The sequence below is a fragment of the Schistocerca cancellata genome, chromosome 9, assembly GCF_023864275.1.
Source record: "Schistocerca cancellata isolate TAMUIC-IGC-003103 chromosome 9, iqSchCanc2.1, whole genome shotgun sequence".
NCBI classification, from domain to species: domain Eukaryota; kingdom Metazoa; phylum Arthropoda; class Insecta; order Orthoptera; family Acrididae; genus Schistocerca; species Schistocerca cancellata.
This window is the reverse complement of record NC_064634.1, coordinates 44,800,161-44,819,426: the sequence shown is the minus strand read 5'-3', so window position 1 is coordinate 44,819,426 and position 19,266 is coordinate 44,800,161. Positions and strand designations below refer to the sequence as shown.

The following is a 19,266-nucleotide window of genomic DNA, read 5'->3' as shown; positions in this document are numbered from 1 at the left end:
TGAGTCGGTGTTGGTGGTACCAGTATAACGCGACCGCAGGACGCTGCAGCGGCAGTTCGCGGCACAAACTACACAGTACAAGCGACAGCTGCGCTCGCCAGTGTTAGTAGTTCACTGTATCTGGCTCGCAAATCTCAGTTCTTTTACGAACATGGACGGGCGTAAAATTCCTGCCTTAGCTCTATTAAAACGCACATTTCCGCCCTTGTCCACATGGCAGTTATGTCGTTCTATTTATCCTTTTCTTCTACAAATTCAGGCTTAAGCGCCGGCCGAAGTGGCCGTGCGGTTCTAGGCGCTGCAGTCTGGAACCGCGAGACCGCTACGGTTGCAGGTTCGAATCCTGCCTCGGGCATGGATGTGTGTGATGTCCTTAGGTTAGTTAGGTTTCACTAGTTCTAAGTTCTAGGGGACTAATGACCTCAGAAGTTGAGTCCCATAGTGATCAGAGCCATTTTTTTGAACCAGGCTTAAGCCGTACGGCCTTTTCCGGCATCACCATCCCTTCCTCGGCCCTCCCACTCTGATTCTTATAAAATTGTTGTATTCCACTGCTTCTCGAGGGATTCTCTGAGGTGACATAAGCAATACGTGGTCTTTCCAACCCTGCTTTCGTTGGACTACTTTTGGTTCAAATGGCTCTGAGCACTATGGGACTTAACATAACTACTTAAACACCCCGTCTTCAGGCCACGAGTGGCCTACCGGGACCATCCGACCGCCGTGTCATCCTCGGTGGAGGATGTGGATAGGAGGGGCGTGAGGTCAACACACCGCTCTCCCAGTAAGATGGTATTCTTGACCGAAGCCGCTACTATTCGGTCGAGTAGCTCCTCAATTGGCATCACGAGGCTGAGGGCACCCCGAAAAATGGCAACAGCGCATGGCGGCCTGGATGGTCACCCATCCAAGTGCCAACCACGTCCGACAGCGCTTAACTTCGGTGATCTCACGGGAACCGGTATAGCCACAGCGGCAAGGCCGTTGCCCCAGAACTACTTAAACTTAACTAACCCAATGACATCACACACGTCCATGCCCGAGGTAGGATTCGAACCTGCGACCGTAGCAGCAGCGCGGTTCCGGACTTAAAGACCTTAGAACCGCTCGGCCACAACGGCCGGCGACTACTTTTTCAGTTAATGGTTGTACCCCCAGTTCTCTCCATATTTCTTCATGTCTTATTCTGTCTTCTCTTGTGCTGCCTTTCACTGATCTAAGGAATTTCATTTCTGATGTTTTAAGTTGTCTTAGGTCTTTCGCTCTCAATGTCCAATCTTCTGCGCCATATAGCACTGTATATAGTGCCATGACTTCATAAAATTTCATTTGGAATTATCTTCTTGTTTTACCGTTCAATGAATCACTTATCGTGTCAAATATGTATCGATAGGTGTTAATTTTCTTATTTATGTCTTTCTCTTCTGCTAAAGTTATGTCACACCCCAAATACTGAAATGGGATACCTGTTCTGTTATGTTGTTGATGATTATCTTAGTCCTTATTGGGTACTTTCCTAAAAAGGTCATTGTTACTGTTGTTGATATTTTTAGATTATCATGGAGGCTTATGTTGTTTAATCTGTTGTTGTTGTTGTTGTTGTTGTGCTCTTCAGTTCTGAGACTGGTTTGGTGCAGCTCTCCATGCTACTGTATCCTGTGCAAGCTTCTCCATCTCCCAGTACCTACTGCAACCTACTTCCCTCTGAATCTGCTTAGTGTATTCATCTCTTGGCCGCCCTCTACGATTTTTACCCTCCACGCTGCCCTCCAATACTAAATTGGTGATCCCTTGATGCCTCAACACATGTCTTACCAACCGATCCCTTCTTCTAGTCAAGTTGTGCCACAAACTTCTCTTCTCCCCAATCCTATTCGATACTTCCTCATTAGTTATGTGATCTACCCATCTAATCTTCAGCATTCTTCTGTAGCACCACATTTCAAAAGCTTCTATTCTCTTCTTGTCTAAGCTATTTGTCGTCCGTGTTTCACTTCCATACAAATACTTTCAGAAATGATTTCCTGACTCTTAAATCTATACTCGATGTTAACAAATTTCTCTTCTTCAGAAACGCTTTCCTTGCCATTGTCAGTCTACATTTTATATCCTCTCTACTTCGACCTTCATCAGTTATTTTGCTCCCCAAGTAGCAAAATTCCTTTACTGCTTTAAGTGTCTCATTTCCTAATCTAATTCCCTCAGCATCATCCGACTTAATTCGACTACATTCCATTATCCTCGTTTTGCTTTTGTTGATGTTCATCTTATACCCTCTTTTCAAGACACTATCCTTTCCATTCAACTGCTCTTCCAAGTCCTTGGCTCTCTCTGACAGAATAAAAATGTCATCGGCGAACCTCGAAGTTTTTACGAGTATTTCTTCTCCATGGATTTTAATACCTACTCCGAATTTTTCTTTTGTTTCCTTCACTGCTTGCTCAATATACAGATTGAATAACATCGGGGAGAGACTACAACCCTGCCTCACTCCCTTCCCAATCACTGCTTCCCTTAAATTGTAAATAGCCTTTCGCTCCCTGTATTTTACCCCTGCCACCTTCAGAATTTGAAACACAGTATTCTAGTCAACATTGTCAAATGCTTTCTCTAAGTCTACAAATGCTAGAAACGTAGGTTTGCCTTTCCTTAATCTAGTTTCTAAGATAAGTCGTAGGGTCAGTATTGCCTCACGTGTCCCAACATTTCTAAAGAATCCAAACTGATCTTCCCCGAGGTCGGCTTCTACTAGTTTTTCCATTCGTCTGTAAAGAATCCGCGTTAGTATTTTGCAGCCGTGACTTATTAAACTGATCGTTCGGTAATTTTCACATTTGTCAACACCTGATTTCTTTGGGATTGGAATTATTATATTCTTCTTGAAGTCTGAGGGTATTTCGCCTGTTTCATACATCTTGCTCACCAGATGGTAGAGTTTCGTCAGGACTGGCTTATCCAGGACTGTCAGTAGTTCTAATGGAATGTTCTCTACTCCCGGGGCCTTGTTTCGACTCAGGTCTTTCAGTGCTCTGTCAAACTCTTCAAGCAGTATTATATCTCCCATTTCATCTTCATCTACATCCTCTTCCATTTCCATAATATTGTCCTCAAGTACATTGCCCTTGTATAGACCCTCTATATACTTCTTACACCTTTCTGCTTTCCCTTCTTTGCTTTGAACTGGGTTTCCATCTGAGCTCTTGATATTCATACAAGTTGTTCTCTTTTCTCTGAAGGTCTCTTTAATTTTCCTGTAGGCTGTATCTATCTTACCCCTGGTGAGATAAGCCTCTACATCCTTACACTTGTCCTCTAGCCATGCCTGCTTAGCCATTCTGCACTTCCTGTCGATCTCATTTTTGAGACGTTTGTATTCCTTTTTGCCTGCTTCATTTACTGCATTTTTATATTTTCTCCTTTCATCAATTAAATTCAGTATTTCTTCTGTCACCCAAGGATTTCTACTAGCCCTCGTCTTTTTACCTACTTGATCCTCTGCTGCCTTCACTACTTCATCCCTCAAAGCTACCCATTCTTTTTCTACTGTATTTCTTTCCCCCATTCTGATACCTTGAGATATTCTGTCCATCGTCTATTCCCTGACGAGATCATCGATGTAGATGTTGAACAGTGTAGATGACATAGTAGAGCCCTTCCTTACTCCACGGCTTACCTCTACTTCTGGTGTCAGCTCTTTGCCAGTATTTATTTTTTTTTTAACCTTGGAATAATTTTATCAGGTGTGTGTCCTCTGTGTCAGTGTGTTGTTCTGCCTATAGCATACATAAATAAAAACACCAGTATCCATAAACATGATACAAGGCAAAAAAAAAAAAGTTCCATAACGAGTCAGTAAGGACATCAGCTTATAAAAGTTCCATTACAAATACTGCAATACAAATTTACAATATTCTTCAACATAAGATATATATATGATTTCACTCTCCTCATGTTTCGGTAAAATTCTAAGGTCAATATTACTTAATCACTGTTTCCATTCAGTAGCAGAATCCTCAGACTCGAAACGACAATAAGCAAGAATGTTTATCTTACTGCAAGTAGTATAAGTTCTCTTGCTGTTAAAGCTAATCAAAACAAACTCATTCCTGAGAGAGAATGCACTTACATTTACGTAACATCGACATTGCAGAATACCTATTTAATTAATAAGTAGGTACAAAATGGCTCTGAGCACTATGGGACTTAACTTCTGAGGTCAACAGTCCCCTAGAACTTAGAACTACTTAAACCTAACTAACCTAAGGACATCACACACACCCATGCCCGAGGCAGGATTCGAACCTGCGACCGTAGCGGTCGCACGGTGCTAGACTGTAGCGCCTAGAACCCCTCGGCCACCCTGGCCGGCAATAAGTAGGTGCCAGAATACTTAAGCAAACACGAATGAGAACAAAGAAGACTTTAGATCTAGCGAGACACAAGCTAGTTACACACTGCTTCTTGTCTCCAATCAAGACACTTCTACCCACTACGCTCCGCTGAACTTCCACGAGATACGAGGATCTTTTCTATCTTACCATCCCCTGATGACTTTAATAGCCGATATGTTATTAATAGAAATTTAACTATAACAAATCATAACAAGATCAATTTGTTTCTGATGGATCTGAAATTTGCCATTGGTGAAAAACGGAATACTTTTGCAACAGACAAGCTACATTATGAAAATTCATTACCTACCAATATGACGTTAATGATTCAGCTGAGTCACGAAAAATACCTTCAGGAAGGCCTTTTACAACAGTGGCTGTAACGTCGGAGCATTTTACGTACTGACAATGCGGTCACATACCGTGACGTATTTTATTGACAGTGATAACGGGCACGAAGATCTGCGCTTTACCAGTATGTCGTTTCCGTTATTTTATTACAACAAAGCGTACCATAACGAACTATTTACCAGAGGCCCTAAAACTGCCAGTGCTTTAAAACGGCATGTATTCATAAGAGTTAGGTTATAATATAAAACCCACCAAATATTGGCTTCAACTGAAATCCTACGTGGCGTCTCCCAAATCTGTGCTGAAAAAGGAGAAGGCTTGCATTTGATGTAGACGGCTTTCTTCACTCTTTCTGTCTATGTCAAAATGTACGTTCAGAATATGTTACATGCTCGGTATTGCTCTGCACGTTCAGCAAGTCTTTTCCCACGGTATGACGTCAGGAATTCTGCAAGCTCAACGCTAACGTTCGAATGCGCTGTACGTGTAGTGACGACGACTTACGGTGCTGTCGGTTTAAAAACGGCGGTACTACAAAGACGTACGGTCTAGCTTACATGGAGGCACTATGGTCCGAAACTAAGTTTCAGATCTGTGCTGCCAACCACAGCGCATGCGCGGCGCACAGTGGCGAAAGTCGCTGTCGGAACCATTCAGTTTTGGGGATTCCAACTTTTAAGATACGAAACTATCAACTTCCGTTTGTTTTTAGGTTAAGTGGTGTTTCAATAAATGCGACAGGAAGGGGCAAATTAAGCAAATTTTCGGATTGTGAGCAATGCCCTCCACATACAATGAGGTGAAAAAACTCATGGGATAGCGGTATGCACATATACTGACTACTGGCGGAAGTACTGTATACGCAAGGTATAAAAGGGCACAGCATTAACGGAGCTGTCATTTTTACTCAGGTGATTCATGTGAAAAAGCTTCATACGTGATTATGGCCGCAGACTTTGAAAGTGGAGTGGTTGTTGGAACTAGACGCATGGGACATTACGTTTCTGAAATCGTTAGAGAATTCAATATTCCGAGATCCACAGCATCAAAAGTATGCCGAGAATACCAAATTTCAGACATTACCTCTCACCACGGACAATGCAGTGGCCGATGGTCTTCACTTAAAGAGCGAGAGCAGCGGCGCTTGCATAGAGTTTCTAACAATACCACCACTTGCAAAGTAGGTTAGAAATCAGATTAACAATGTTGCTCACTCAGCATATGTTCGCTTTATCGGGCAACAACAAAGTTATTGTCTGTTGATGGTATCGTCAGAATGGAAATAATGAAGTCACTGTAAAAAAGTCATTAATTTTGGCACTTATCTTGAATGGATTCCCACGTAGATATCGTCGAAGTTGTTATGGCTCATCTTGTTTGTAACGCCGGAAATGCATAGCCTCCTATTTCCATCTATTGTGCTATAAATTTTTTCCTTATTTTGTTATCTGAATATATGACATTTCTGTGCATTTATATATTGTCATTGTTTTACTGTTTGTATATATATGCATTTATGTCGATTTACAATTGGTTTGTTTTGTGAATATTATTTGTATTTATACGCTGGGTCTGGCCTAGGGATAACTATGCTATCGAACGAATACATCGATAGGTCGTGTGGAGAACCAAAGTGTTTAGGATCTTTGGTAGTGTTAATTCTGCCGTGTGGAGCGCGGGCTGAGCAGAGAGAGTCTCGCTGGAGGAGGGCAGTGGAGCAGATGTGTTGTGTGAAGCTACCGCGAGTTGCCGCGCTTTCGGGGTTTGGCAGCATGTAATTGCGCTCGACTTGAGATGATAGTTTCTGACATGGTGTCGCGGACGGGAAGCATTAGCTGGCGCACATCAAGAGCCGGTTTCGTCTCGTGACCGTGTCGCGAAGAAGGCGCGCCAACATCCAGCTTCTGCAACAGCGACGGCCGACAATGAGTGACTGTCGCCACCTCCTCGATCGACGGCTTCAAACCTTCAATCAACCAACAAGGAAGACTGGAAGCACGTAAATTTTTAGAACTGTATGGCAGACCTCAGCTTTTCAAACTTTTAAAATTGTTGCATCACAAAATTACAGCAACTTAGCATGAACCTTTGTTGCTCATTGTCCCAATTGCATTGCCAAGCAGGGTCCCTTCCTTTTCCGGACTGAACCCGAGTGTCGTTGATAATCAAACGCCAGCATTAAAGTAATATAATTCATTTCACTGCTTTAATTTCAAAGTTCAGTTAAAGTACTCATAGCTGGCTAGAATATTTAGATTACACAAGGACAAATTAAGAGTGCGAGTTTTGTTACCATATTTTAGCTTACCTGTGACTGCAGCTCAGCTTGATACGTACTAAATTTTACTATTGTTAATTGTTCAGAATCATTTAATTCAAGTTCAAAGTTAAATCTCTTATTTCTAAATTGCGTAGATTCAAGTAGCTTTTGAAATGGTTGTTGAGGTAGTCCAAGACTAACCGTATTTTACTGAATTTTGATGTGTTTCAGAAAGAAAGCTCACTATTTACTTCAGTCACTAAATTAACTTTCAATTTTCCTGTTTTATTAATTCTTTTGCTAAATTAAGTCAGAGTGTAGCAAAATTTATTACTTCTGACAAACTTTCAGTTTTCACACTGCACGTGTCAACCTTCAGTTGCCACGCTTCTAGTGCTAGTCTTTTTCAGTTACTATAGTAATTGTCCTTAGGACTGGCGACCGTAATTTCCCCCAAATCTCAAATATCTAATTACCACTAGTTAATTGTAAACGTAACGGCCGCACATTTACTTTCTTTATTAACTTTACCCCTTTTCAAAATTAATTTCCACCAGTTTCATTTGCAGTTTTCCTTCCATTTAGATGTAACCCTTTCCTCCCTCTTCACCGACAAATTAACTTCGGTGACGATTGCTTTTTCCCAAATTTCCGTTAGGTACACGCGGTTTAATTTTTCACTGTCATTAAGGTCGATAAGTGAGGGGGAGGTTACATGTTGATTCTAGGGTGATTCCACTTTCACTGCTAGAAGGTCGAGGTCTGTATTTTAGCAATATTTGAAGACCTAACAAATGCGTTTTTCAGGAAATTCTTAATGATCAAACAATCCCAGATCAGAACAATGGTATGGTAGAAATAATTTTTGACTTGGTGTTCACGATCAACATTTTTATTAAACTTCTTGTAAATTCACCTATACTTCTTCTTAATTGCCACACGATCAAGAAAACTGTTTTGTATCAATCTTCATACATTTGATTTCCACTTTAACCAAACACAAGACTTGACTGTTCTTTTACAAAGCGAAATAACAACTTAACTTCTGCAAAGTGAAACGAAGACTGCTCTGTGCGCATTCGCGCCAAAACGGTTACAAGTAAGTCAAATATAAAGACAGTCTCACAGAAATGAATACACACATGAACCATATCACTGTAATATATCGATACATCGGAGTGCCTATACATTAATAAAACCAAATGTGAATATTGTCACAAAAATATGTCTGTTACTTCGCAGATAAGTGGTACGATATTACTGGTATCGAGACCTGGGGTTGGAGTGCCTTAATGGTCACGTAAATAAAGAACCATTACAAGTTGTCAGTGCTAATAGACAAGCAACACTGCGTGAAATAACCACGTAAATCAGTGTGGAACGTACGATCCACTTATACGTTAGGATAGTGCCTGCATCGCTTCTCCTGGGTTCGTGACCATATCGTTTGGACCCTAGACGACTGGAAAACCGTGGCCTGCTCAGATGAGTCCCGGTTTCAGTTGGTAAAAACTGATGGTATGGTTTGCGTGTGGCGCAGACCCCACGAAGCTATGGATGCAAGTGGTCATTAAGGCACCGTGTAAGCTGGTGGTGGCGCCATAATGGTGAGGTCTGTGTTTACATGGAATGGGCTGGGTCCTGTGGTCCGACTGCACCGATCATTGACTGGAAATGGTTATGTTCGGCTACTCGGAGTCCATCTCCAGCCATTCATGGACTTCATGTTTATAAAAAACGACGAATCTCTTAGGGTGACGATGCATCATGCCACAATTGCTCGCGACGGGTTTGAAGAACATTGTGGACGGGTCGAACGAATGGTTTGGCCACCCAAATCACCTGACATGAATGCCATCGAACATTTATGGGACTAATCGAAGTGTCCATGCCACGTCGAGTTGCTGCACTAAGCTGGCCAGAGGGAGGTCCGAGACCATATTAGAAGGTGGCTCTGAGCACTATGGGACTCAACATCTTAGGTCATAAGTCCCCTAGAACTTAGAACTACTTAAACCTAACTAACCTAAGGACATCACACACACCCATGCCCGAGGCAGGATTCGAACCTGCGACCGTAGCAGTCCCGCGGTTCCGGACTGCAGCGCCAGAACCGCTAGACCACCGCGGCCGGCTATTAGAAGGTACCCATGACAGTATACACTCCTGGAAATGGAAAAAAAAACACATTGACACCGGTGTGTCAGACCCACCATACTTGCTCCGGACACTGCGAGAGGGCTGTACAAGCGATGATCACACGCACGGCACAGCGGACACACCAGGAACCGCGGTGTTGGCCGTCGAATGGCGCTAGCTGCGCAGCATTTGTGCACCGCCGCCGTCAGTGTCAGCCAGTTTGCCGTGGCATACGGAGCTCCATCGCAGTCTTTAACACTGGTAGCATGCCGCGACAGCGTCGACGTGAACCGTATGTGCAGTTGACGGACTTTGAGCGAGGGCGTATAGTGGGCATGCGGGAGGCCGGGTGGACGTACCGCCGAATTGCTCAACACGTGGGGCGTGAGGTCTCCACAGTACATCGATGTTGTCGCCAGTGGTCGGCGGAACGTGCACGTGCCCGTCGACCTGGGACCGGACCGCAGCGACGCACGGATGCACGCCAAGACCGTAGGATCCTACGCAGTGCCGTAGGGGACCGCACCGCCACTTCCCAGCAAATTAGGGACACTGTTGCTCCTGGGGTATCGGCGAGGACCATTCGCAACCGTCTCCATGAAGCTGGGCTACGGTCCCGCACGCCGTTAGGCCGTCTTCCGCTCACGCCCCAACATCGTGCAGCCCGCCTCCAGTGGTGTCGCGACAGGCGTGAATGGAGGGACGAATGGAGACGTGTCGTCTTCAGCGATGAGAGTCGCTTCTGCCTTGGTGCCAATGATGGTCGTATGCGTGTTTGGCGCCGTGCAGGTGAGCGCCACAATCACGACTGCATACGACCGAGGCACACAGGACCAACACCCGGCATCATGGTGTGGGGAGCGATCTCCTACACTGGCCGTACACCACTGGTGATCGTCGAGGGGACACTGAATAGTGCACGGTACATCCAAACCGTCATCGAACCCATCGTTCTACCATTCCTAGACCGGCAAGGGAACTTGCTGTTCCAACAGGACAATGTACGTCCGCATGTATCCCGTGCCACCCAACGTGCTCTAGAAGGTGTATGTCAACTACCCTGGCCAGCAAGATTTCCGGATCTGTTCCCCATTGAGCATGTTTGGGACTGGATGAAGCGTCGTCTCACGCGGTCTGCACGTCCAGCACGAACGCTGGTCCAACTGAGGCGCCAGGTGGAAATGGCATGGCAAGCCGTTCCACAGGACTACATCCAGCATCTCTACGATCGTCTCCATGGGAGAATAGCAGCCTGCATTGCTGCGAAAGGTGGATATACACTGTATTAGTGCCGACATTGTGCATGCTCTGTTGCCTGTGTCTATGTGCCTGTGGTTCTGTCAGTGTGATCATGTGATGTATCTGACCCCAGGAATGTGTCAATAAAGTTTCCCCTTACTGGGACAATGAATTCACGGTGTTCTTATTTCAATTTCCAGGAGTGTATAAGCGAGCGCGCTCCCGCGCTACGCACAGTCTGTGTCTTGCTGCTGCACAGGCAACTGCATTGAACGCCGCCAACATGCCGTACAGGAGGTATCGTCGTACCCGCACAACAGTCTTCAAAACCATAGAAAACATTGAACTTACAACACGTCAGGAGACAAGAAAAATCGCATTCCAGTGAACAGTGTTGCAGCCCGGCCCTCGTCGATGGACCTTGTGTATTTCTTGGATGTTCTCTTAATTTCAGCTTGTATATAAACGACACTTTTTCACATGGAAATGGATGGTTTACCGTTGCCATAGTAAGAGGTGGTAGCGGAGTTTCTAGTGTACCTGGTCTACAAAGTTTTAATGATAGAGATGTAATTGCCTATCGTACCTATCATATGTTTGAAATTGGTAATAAAGATTTTGGTTAATCATCTTATGACTCAACCTCTCCACTTGTATACTCGTAGCAAACGAAAAATTAATCAAAATGAATCTGTATTTATTTGGGTTAAAGGTAAAGGTGTATGTGAACATGTAAAGTTTGTAGCTGATTCTACTTTATATTTCCATAAATAAATATCTGTAGCGTCATCCACGAACCATCGAGATCTAGGTGGCAGGCTCCTGATTATATATACCATCGAGACGTTAATCAATATCATTACCAGAATAAAGGGCAACGCAGTACTGCAGTTGAGAAAGTGCATCATGTGCATCATGAGCGTCGGAGGACTAAAATAGATTTTGGGTGAGATAATAAGACATCTAAGATTAATAAAGATCCTTATCTGCAACTATAAAATCCTCGGAAGTCAATATGAAGCCATCCTGAAAATAGCGACAAAAATTCCAGCTTCGACAAGGTACAACAGCGTAAATACGGAAGCTGCCGCAAGAATACATAGTGGAGTTAATGGAGAAAACACCAAATTTAATATTTACAAAGCGAAAATCTTGACTTCCGAAAATCTGAGAAAAGAAGTTTCTCAAATAGGTAGCAACGCAAGTATCTGGAAAAAATTTGTTAATTGTGTAGTTTGGAATACAGTATGGATATAGTAGGGACGAATGAAAATCTCCACTTGTGGATATAAACACAATGTGATCTACAGTTTCAGTTTCGACGATACTGCTTCTGAAACTCGGTATCTAAAATCCTTAATGTATCGTGAAATCTATTAAGAAGGGCGGTGAAATCTTCTGACTCCCTTCTTTGGTGGTTTTAGTAGCTTCTGGAATCTTGTACAATACTTTTTTTCAAAAGGGGTGCTGAACAGTAGAAGCGATGTCTTACCTTTATTTAGTCACTAATCCAAACATTTTTGTTCTTTTTGTTTTTTACTGATTGTATGCAGACAAGAATTACAACACTTTTAATTTAACTATTAAATGTTTGTTTCTGATTCAACAACTGCGCTCCTGCTCTCATAAAATGTCAGGACTGAAGTGCACACTGAAGTCGTCGAGTAGACAGCCGTTTACGAAACTGATTTCGCAACGCTTGTTTCAAGAAACGAATTTCGCAACCTAGAGTCTGTGTGTAAGCCAGACTTAAAAGTTGAGACACAAAAACAGACGTGCATTTTCAGTCATTAGATAAGTCCTTCCTTATAATAGATTATGAACAGCTGTTCTCAGCAGCACTATTCTGCCCTCTAAATGAACCAACTGTGGGCTGATAAAAATATTTAGCAAAATATTGAATTTTTCATTATTCTTCCTGACATCTGTCACCCCCTACAAAAATATTCTTAACACAAAAAACCGCACAGTAAATTATTAAATGTGAAGAAACACACACATAATAATGAACTGCATTCTATAAATTTCTTAAGAATACTAATGAAACCCTAAAAACATAAGTAGGGCTGTGTTCATGCGTGATAGTGTAGTTACTTAATATACCTGACTAGCTTGTGCCTTCATTCTTATTGTTTGTGTTTAGTGTGTTTCATAAGGTATATTTATCTTGCGCGTCGTTTACAGCTCTTTAGGCCGTTGCTCGCAACCTCGTATCCACGCCTCTCGATCCTCATATAGATCTTCTTCATACTTCTTCGTTGCCTTCCCCCTCCAATTATTTTTTTTTATTATGCATCTGGTTTTGTATGGAGTTTGCCAACAAAGTATTTTTTGGGACCATCGTTCAGCCCCTAATCTCATCACACGCCCATGCCATATTAAAAGTCGTTTACGCACCCCTTCTATGGCTTACGTGGGAGTTTTCATTCGTTTCCTGAATTCTCTCAACGATCTGTGAGTACGGCTTCAAGTCTTCTTCTACATTGTTTTGTCAATTCCCTGGATTCTGCTCCATCCAAATAACTGCCTTGCACTGTTATTAATACGATGTTTTTGTCTTACTCTTAATTTTAGCTAACCGTAGGATGAAAGTCAGCTTATTTATTGCATGTTTAGCTTGTGTTGTCCTCTGCTTTATTTCTTGGTTACTCGAACCCTGATATGACATTATAGCTCCCAGGTATCTGACTTGTGACATGCCTCAATAGTATTTCGACTTACGACAATGATATATTATTTACTTTCTATACAGAGATATTTTCCTTTAGAAAAAATTGTTGTTGTCTGGCTTTGTTGTATGTTTATACGATTTTCTTCATCATGTACGCTATATCATAGTCATATGCAGCCAATATTAACCGGTCATCAGCGCACAGTAAACTCGGTATGTAATCGCAATCCATGAGTAGGTCGATTCCTTTTCACCTATTTTTTAAGAACTTTGTTCAGATAACGTTTAAATAGAGCAGGTGCTATACAGCCCTTTTCTCTAAGGCAATTCACTGCTCGTATTACTGGGGAGATTTCTTTACCTATTTTAATTCTTAACTCTAATCCCTCGTAAATATTTTTAGCTACAGAAAAATATATCTTACTTATTGCGCTCTCTTCGAAATTTCGGTATACATTCCTTATTGGTTTGGTGTCATATGTTTTTTGTAAATCTATGAATACCGTATATGTGTCTCTTTCACGTGAATCTTCTGTTTTTACTTATCTCTTCCATAGGACTGCACTTTTCCCCAAAGCTTCGCCCGCCACTTTTCCCCAAAGCTTCCCCCGCGTATGCGTTCCACACATATACAGAACACACTTCCTCCTCCCCTCCTCTTTGTCCACTTCTTCCTCCATCTGTCTGTCCAACTCATCCTCCCACTACTATCTATCTCCTCCCCCTCTATCTCTTCATCTCCTCGTCTCCTTCTCTCCCTCTCTTTGTTCATTTCCTCAGCCCACCCTCTCTAAGCATATCTTCCTCCTGCTCCCTCTGATCATATCCTCCTCCGCCTGTCCCTTTCCATCTCTGCATCCTCCTCTTCCTTTTCCACCTGCCCATCACCCCTCTACCACCTGCATCACGCATCTCCCCCCTCCACCCCTCTCTCTCTTTCCATTTCCTCCTCCCCTCACTCTCTCTATCCTCTCTTCTATCTATCTCAAACTGCCCTCAGCCATGCACATCGGTATGTGTAGCCCCTACAATACATCGAGTAAGGCAGGCCAATACTACTTCCACAACACAACTGTCTTGCGAGGTGGCCTCGACATCAGCTGACATACATCATTTACTTGCACTAACATACAGACCAACATGAAAGGCAGGTCGATAAAGCAAGCTGATACTCCTCCAGCACAACATGTCGGTCATGCCGGGCAGCCAACATGTAGTGGTCGATAACATGTAAGCTGCTACGCTAAGTCGGTTTATTTGGTAGGCCGATACTGTTCCTATACAGTATGCATGTCATGCAGGGCAGCCTACATGCCAGAGGATGAAAATAACACGTTTTTCCCATATCTTCCCTCCTATTGTAGCTAGGAGGATATGAGCCACACACTACTAACACTCCTGAGGTCTGCTGTTTCTGTGCCAAATTTGGTTGAAATCGATCCAGGAGTTTGGAAAGAGTTCCAGAGATAAGCACATAAACTCTGCTTTATGTCTATAGAACATATATATAATCGACACATTATTGGCCTGTGGTGAATCAACACTGACCCCTTGTTATGTCTTTGTTGTCCAGGCATTCTTTTATAATTTGACCATACAGCTTTCCCACTGATGCGATAATGCTAATCCCCCTATAGTTGTTGCAGTATTTTTAATCCTTTCCTATGAAATAGCATCAAGTACGCTTTCTTCCATCCTTTTGGTAGGTGTTCGTGTTGGATGAAATACTTTCCCACATATACATATTCTATAAATTACTTAGCAATCATATTTCTACTGACTGAATCTATTGAGAAATTTGGCCGCCATTGCGCACAAACCTAATTGTCACCTTTATTTCCTATTGCAAAGAAATGTACTAAACAAACGAATGGGTGGGCGCAAGGGACGATCACCGCCATGCAACGGAAGGTGGAAGCACGGACTGTGGCTCCAAGTAGCGGCCTGTTGGCGGGGGCAGAGGGCGAAGTCCAAAAACTGTTCAGAAGACAGTGGTGTGGACGTAATAATAGAACAGCGAAAGCTGTTCTCGTGGTGTAGAATTTCAGCATACGCTAGGGTTTTTCTTTAGATCGAGGGGTAGCAGTTCTAAGGGCAGAGGAAAAAAAGTGCCAAGGAAAGCGCCAAGGGAAAAAACCTTTGCTACAGTAGGACGGGTAGTAAGGGCAGTAGCGGCTTTTTATCTGCGACAGTGCATGCAAGGTGTGGTTATGTTGGTGCGAGGTATTGTGCATCGTTACCTTTGTCGTTGCTGGAGCTCGTTGCGGGGCCTGCTGCAGTTGCTGCATCCCTGCAACAGTTCAAGGTCGTTGTACATTAGTAGGCGATCGGTCATAGATCGGCTCACAGACACTGTAAGGGGTGTGTGTGGTTGGTTTGCGTGCCGTGTACAGTACGGTTTCCCTGCGGTTGCCTGTTTTTCGGCTGGTCGAGCATCTGGGGTTACCAGTAGTAGCTGTGTTGCTGGGGCTCCCCAGAACTGTCGTGTTAGCGTGCTATGGACCATAGATGTTTAGTTCCTAGCCAACAGTGTCTTCGGTCTGTTATGCTTCCATCTATGGTTGCGGTCGTAGTTACCCAGAGAAAGGATAAACGGGTTGCGCGAGTGTCTCGTGTTATTGTACAGTCGTGTAGAGAGTTTTTGGAATACCTGCAAGATGGTATCTAGCCGGTATTCCCGGTGAAGGTCCGCGATGCGTGTGTAGCGCGGAGCGTTGCTTATAGTTTTGAGTACTTTGTTATGTATGAGCTGCAGACGGCGCAGGCGAGTGGGCGGAGCGTATCCCCAGACAGGGGTTGCGTACGTCATCAGGGGTCGAATAAGTGTCATGTACATGGACCTAGACACCCTCCTATTCAGTGTGCTACGCCTGTTAAGCATAGGGTAGAGTTGTTTGAGCCTCGCGTTTGTTTTGTTGGTCACATGTTGAATGTGGTCCCCCCGGAGTAGTTTCCTGTCCAGCCAGACACCGAGGTATTTGACCTTCTCGCGGAAGCGTATTAGGTGTGTGTGTAGTGTTATTGGGTTGGAGTGCTGATGTTTGTGCAGTTGCTTCGGTCTTCTAGTGAACAGAACGGCTTCGCACTTGTCGCCGTTTACTCTAACAAACCATTTCACCTGCTAAGGCTCCGCCGTTCTGAGTGCAGTCTGTAGTCGTGAGTTAATGTTAGACGGCTTCCAATCTTGCGCAAGGATGGCGGTGTCATCCGTGTAGATTTTCCACTGTCGTTTTGTGTGTAGCTGGGAGGTCGTTAATGTAGAGGTTAAACAGTAAGGGCCCTAGGATGCTTCCTTGGGGTACTCCTGCCTGGATACCATGTCGTGTCGATTGTTTGCCCTGCATGTCGGTGTTGAAACTCCTGTCCGTGAGATATGAGTGTATGAGACGTACGAGCCCGTCGGGGAACCCTGCGTCACTGAGTTTGCGTATTAGGCCGTTGTACCATAGACGATCGAAAGCCTTTTCGATGTCCAGGAACACCGCCCCAGTTGCTTTGTTTCTGTTGTATCCTTGTGTTATGTATTCAACGACGCGGAGGAGTTGTTGTGTTGTTGAGTGGTGATTCCTAAAACCGAATCGCTCCGGTCTCAGGGTGTCGTTTGTGATGCAGTGCCTGGTGAGTCGTTTTAATATTACCTTCTCAACGATGTTGCTGAGCGCGCTCAGCAGACTGATGGGTCGGTAATTTTGTGGGAGGGAGTGGTCTTTCCCCGGCTTCCTGAACATCAGGACCTTGGCCGTCTTCCAAAGGCGGGGCCGGCCGATGTGGCCGAGCGGTCCTAGACGCTTCAGTCTGGAACCGCGTGACCGCTACGGCCGCAGGTTCGAATCCTGCCTCGGGCATGGATGTTTGTGATGTCCTTAGGTTAGTTAGGTTTAAGTAGTTCTAAGTTCTAGGGGACTGATGACCACAGATGTTAAGTCCCATAGTGCTCAGAGCCATTTGAACCAAAAGGCGGGGAAGTGTTGGTGCTTGAGTATGCCATTCGTGATGTGTGTTAGGTAGTCTACAGCTTAATATTCTTCTCGGGTATGCAGCCGGATCATAACGTCTTCATGACACAATATTTCCGCGGTCCAACTGGCCGCCATCTTCAGGTGAGAGTGCTGGTGCACGATCTCGCCGGAACTGACTTCCCAGCGCAAGCGGCGGCGCCTATATAGGCCGCAAAACACCCACAACGCGTGCGCGAGAAGGTGCCGTAACTGCCCTCTAGCGCAGTAAACATACCGCGCCGCCAGTGGTGGAAATAGGCGAAATAGAGATATCGCTGTCAAAAATTAAAAATTTTTATTCCGACGATCGAAACACAGACCGTTGTTTTTTAATGTCAGGTAACACCGGGTCCCAAGTCTTACTTAAGAGATAACCGTTGTCTCCATTAATAAGATTGTCAGATAAACGAATCTCTATGGATTCTTTTAAAACACAGTCCCAATAGCGAGATGCAGGGGCAACCATTTGTGTCTCGTCATAGAGCATTCTGTGTCCCTCGGTGAGGGACTGTGTTTTAAAAGAATCCATACTTTTTAGTGCAGTGTTCCAGTGACTGTTCAATGTTGTTCGTCTTTCTCGTGTTGCGAACAGAAACTACGCTGTCGCTAGGTGTGAATTTTATGTCTTTTGCGAGCAGAAACCAGACTGTCGCCGTGTTTTTTAATTGTCTGTCTATTGTTTTACCTGTCTGCTTCGTATGTATTTTATTAGCGTCGTCATCTCTCTGTTCTTTGTTTTAAGTTCCACGATTTCTTTTCGCCATGTTACTCTTTAAGTCTCCGATTTTATCGCCTGTTTTTATTATTTATTCTCTTCATCTTTCTAACAAAGTCTGTAGGCTGAAGAGCGGCATACTAAGCTGCTGCCAGACCGCCCCCTTCGGGGGGAATTGAAATTCAATAAAGGAAAAAAAAAAACCTCTAGGAAGTCAGTTCCGGCGAGATCGTGCACCAGCACTCTCACCTGAAGATGGCGGCCAGTTGGACCGCGGAAGTATTGTGTCATGAAGACGTTATGATCCGGCTGCATACCCGAGAAGAATATTATCAATTATTACGCCGGGAAAGCCTTCGTAGCCACAGTCTACAGCTTTGTCCGTGAACTCCAGGAGGACACGGTTTTGAATGCCATCGTGACCAGGGGCCTTCCTAGAGGTGGTATTCATGATGACCCACTTGACTTCTGCTGTACTAGCTTGTCGGATGATGTTGCGCGCTGGTTGGGCCAGGATGCGTGTGACCTCCTGGTCGGTAGCGCTGGGTCTGAGGGATCCAGGTTCGATGTGAATGACGCTACGAGTGTGAGGGCCATCAGTTCCGCTTTTTATTCCGCAGAATCTGCTGGTCCGTCGGGCCCTTGTAGCGTGGGGGTGTGCAGTTTCTCCCTGGTGAAGTGTCGGGCCAGCTGCCACACGCCAGGTCGCGTGGTGTCCAGCCCTTCGAGTTTCTGGTCCCACTGTTGTGTCTTAAGTGTTTGTATTTTATCCCGGATTATACCCTGGAGCCTGTTTATGTGCTGTTTGAAGTGCTGGCGCCTGGTACGCTGCCAGTGTCTCCTGAGGCGGTTCCTCATTGAGATAAGGCCCAGGATCTCCTGGAGCAGGGCAGCACTGTGTTGTTGTGGTGTGCGGATTGGTATGGTGCAGGTTATTGCGTCTTGGACGGCGCCGGTGAGGCTTTCAACTGCCTCATCAATTTGAGCTGTCTCGTTAATCGCGTGGGTGGGTGGGATGCGACTGTCAAGCGTTTCCTTGAACTGCGTCCAATTCGCGCGCCTGTAGTCTAACATCCTGCGTTGTTCCATGTGCTGCAGTGTTTCTTCAATGTACAGTATAACGGGTCGGTGATTTGAGGGCAGATCGTTTTCAACGGCAACGCTGAGTGTCATTGTTATGCCCTTGATGAGGGCCATGTCTAACAAGTCTGGCCTGTGTCCCCTCCGGTAGGGAATGTGCGTCGGTTCGGTCGGCGCTAGTGTAATGTAGTTTCGTCCTAGGGCGTGTTCGTATAGTCTCTTGCCGTTGGAGTTTCGTATGCGTGAGTTCCAGTCCGGGTGTTTTGCGTTAAGATCTCCAGCGGCGATTACGCGCGGTGATATGTTGAGTATTGTGCTGATGTCGCGTGTTTTGATGTTTTTAGGGCTGTTGTATACTGACACCAGTGTAGTGTAGGCGCCGTTGAACTTGACCCTGACGGCGGCTGCCTCTAGTTTTTCAA

The 19,266-nt window shown here is 44.6% G+C and overlaps 1 pseudogene; it reads right to left on the bottom strand.

The window, feature by feature from the left end:
• Window positions 1–871: 871 nt before the first annotated feature.
• Window positions 872–989, bottom strand: LOC126102321 (5S ribosomal RNA; annotated as a pseudogene).
• Between the last annotated feature and the right edge of the window lie 18,277 nt (window positions 990–19,266).